This window comes from Nilaparvata lugens, chromosome 4 (assembly GCF_014356525.2).
Source record: "Nilaparvata lugens isolate BPH chromosome 4, ASM1435652v1, whole genome shotgun sequence".
Taxonomy (NCBI): domain Eukaryota; kingdom Metazoa; phylum Arthropoda; class Insecta; order Hemiptera; family Delphacidae; genus Nilaparvata; species Nilaparvata lugens.
The window spans coordinates 13,136,768-13,140,265 of NC_052507.1; positions in this window are offsets into that span (position 1 = coordinate 13,136,768).

The following is a 3,498-nucleotide window of genomic DNA, read 5'->3' on the forward strand; positions in this document are numbered from 1 at the left end:
ATTTTTTCAACTTTCATTAAATTCAGTAATTCTCTACAATTCTTATTGCGAAAAATTATTTGTTCACTGGTCATTAAAGGAAGTTATTGGGCATCAAACGTTGAAGTCTGTGTTTTTCTACTTAGATTTTTTGCATATTTCAACTTTTTTCTCAAAAACTACTCACATTACAGCTTCCAGATTAGTTTTATTCAATTTTTCAGATATTTTTCCATATGAATCCAGCATAAGTTTTCCAAAAACTAGTCCCTAAACAATTCAGCATCGGTGTATTTCACCAGATGAACTGAATTCCGGGTGAAATCGTTCACTCTGTATAGCTCGCTAATGAAGCGTTTATGGATATATGTTTATGAGAACTTTTTTCTTATTTTTACCTCTACTATCACGTATCAAGTTATTTCACCATAATTAAGAATCACCCTGTATATTTTTTCACTCCGAATATATCCGTACACAGTCGATTGATCAATTTGACATATCCATTGGAATTTCAGAGAAATTCAAAATAAATAATAATGATAATTTTGTTGATTCATAACTCTTATTGGAATTATTGAATGAATATTCACTATGATTTCTGAATTGCCACCTCTTATTATTGAATTCATTTATATTATTCATTCGATCATTTAGATTTATGTATCATACTTGAATGGAAAGACACAACAGTCTCATGCCAAAACTGTTCCTTTCTAGATTCATACTACAGTCCAATCCGAAATGTACGTTATGTCACTATCACTATCACATATTGTAATATTGAAAATATTAACACTTTGAAAAATTTGATAATTATGAAGGTATACAGGTGATACAAATAAGTAACAAAACCCGAATACTGAGCTAATAGATCTGAAATAGCAACGGAACGCCTTCTTGAGCTTATTAAGTTAAAATTCTACATTCAACAGAATAATCAAATTAATAATTAATTGTAAACCAATGAAAAAAGAATGAAATCTTTGTGAGATTCTCTTCAAGATTGGTCGAATCTCTTCCAGCACTTGTCAAATAGGAAGCACTGGTATTTTAAACGGATGCTGACAGCTTTAAGTGGAACTACAGTCGAACCTCTGTATAACAAATTCGATTATCCCGAGAAAAAATTCGCTGCCGAGAGGTATTCGTTATTGAGAGGTTCTGTCTAGGAAAACTGCCACGATCCTATGGATCTCATAATATCGTATCACGGCGGTAAATAAATGAATATGGTACATGAAACAAATCATCGCGAACGTAGGTAGGGTACCTATTAGGCCAATATTAATATGGAAATTTGAAAATTCATGCTGTTGAAAAAACATGTTTTTTTGAATATTTGTAGAACGTAATAAGTAAGTAAACTCACCAATTTATTCCCAGAAAGCTTGATTTGTACTATTAGTGGAGTTTAATCAAAGTACATACTCTTTTCACCTCTTTTTCAACTTTTTACACTACTATTAGATGCAACGCAAAATACGGTTATTTTGTCAATAACTTCACTATAAATACTATAATAACTAAAAAAAGTTTTTTTTGTTTTATATTGAGAGAAAGTGAGTAATATCGGTTGAATTTTGCATTTGAATAAAACATCATGTTCGATAAACGAGTCACATCTATTCAAACAGTCGGACATGTCTGGTACACTATTTTCAGTAACCCTTGCCTGATAATTTTGAAAGAACTTCTTGATCTGACGGATTCTTCTCCTCTGGTTCGTCACAGTCATCATCATCATCATCATAGTCAGTTCAAAGAATTGAAAGTGTGTCAAAAGCAAGAAGGGAAAGTCAGTCGTTCACCTGCCTGGTCTACAATAATGACAAGCTCTTGAAATTCAATTTCCAGTAACTTGCATTCAATTTCCGACATGTGTTTCACCCTATATTGACTTTCTACCACTCTATCTTCTTCCTAACTGAATTGCCATTATTTTAGACTATTGACCTTTCTGCTGAAACTAAAGAATTCCTTGAAAATGACCGTCTGATTCATATACACACTACACTTTGTATGTTGAAGTCAAGAGAAAACTTTGTTGTTGAGAGGTCGAAATTCGTTAAATAAGCAGCAACAACTCTAAAATGTCATGGGACCAGGTAAAAATTCGTTGTGTAGAGGATTTCATTAAGTGGAGGTTCGTTATAGAGAGGTTCGACTGTATTTGCTGGTAGTGGTACAGTACAGGTAGTTACTTACATAACAGAAAATCCTTCACGAATAAATACAAATTATCGCCAATACCGTTCTCGTACGTTCCACATTCTGTGACCTATATCAATACAGGATGTATTCATGTATCAATACAGAATGATTCGTTCGTTTGCTTAGGGAAAGGTTAAATTCCGTTCATAGAGTGGGACGCTAGACTGACTATTGTCAATATACACTGAACGACACGAGCTAAGTGCAGGGACACCACGATCCGGCGACATCGCCGTCGGCGTTTTCGCCGGACGAAGCTTCGCCGTCCGGTTGCAAGAAGTACACAGGAAGGCATGGGGCAGAACACACCCGACTCCGGCGACGCCGGCGACGGCGAAAAACGCGGCGACGGCGGAAAAGCCGGCCCGGCGAGAAATTGATCCGGCGATATCGCCGGTATTCTCTACTTCGCCGTCCGGTTTTGCCGCCGGAAAGCAGTAGCAGGCATTGTACTATATGGAGATGAACACACGACAGGCGAAAACGCCGGACGGCGCTGTCCCCACCCATGCCACTTCTTTATTTATTAACATTTGTAACGTTACAATGGGTAGGGTAGGTTACAAGGGTAGGTTACAAGGTAGGGTTGTAAGTAGGGATGGGTATCGATACATCGATGTTCAGGTATAGCGATCTATCTTATATTCTAGGTACACTGACAACAATCTCCTTGTATTATGAAAAAGACCTAATTTTCAGCTTCAAGCATCATCACCACTAATTGTCCTCACATTGATATTTTGCACAACGACATAAGTTCTTGAGATTATGTTCTATTAGAATTACCAGTAAGATCCACTTCATTTCAGTATTTCCTAGTGGAGAGGCGCGCTAAGGACACCTCAAGGATCAAAATTTCAAACACATAACTTTCGACACAATGCTCAGATTTCATCGTACTACACCTTCATCCTTCTCGGTTCGTCACGACGGTTCAAAATCATGCCTAATAAGTCAAATTCGGTCGAAAAATGGGAAATTTATTGTTGAGTGTACGGTACTTAAGCCCATATTCCAATACACAGAAAATGACCAATTTCTATATTCAAAGTTGCATGTCTTGTGAAATACTTCTGATAAAATTCAAAATCTAGTGAGAATAATTTTGGTTAGTGATTAAATGGAAAAAACATTCTGGGAAACATAAACTTTAACAAAACCATACATAACCTTGATGAGTGAAGAACGTTAATTTTAAAATTAATATTAATATATTTGAAATGCAAAAATAAATTGTTGTTCCAAGATAAAATATCACCACATAATCAAATCCATAAATTTTTCAATGAATAGATTGAGTATATC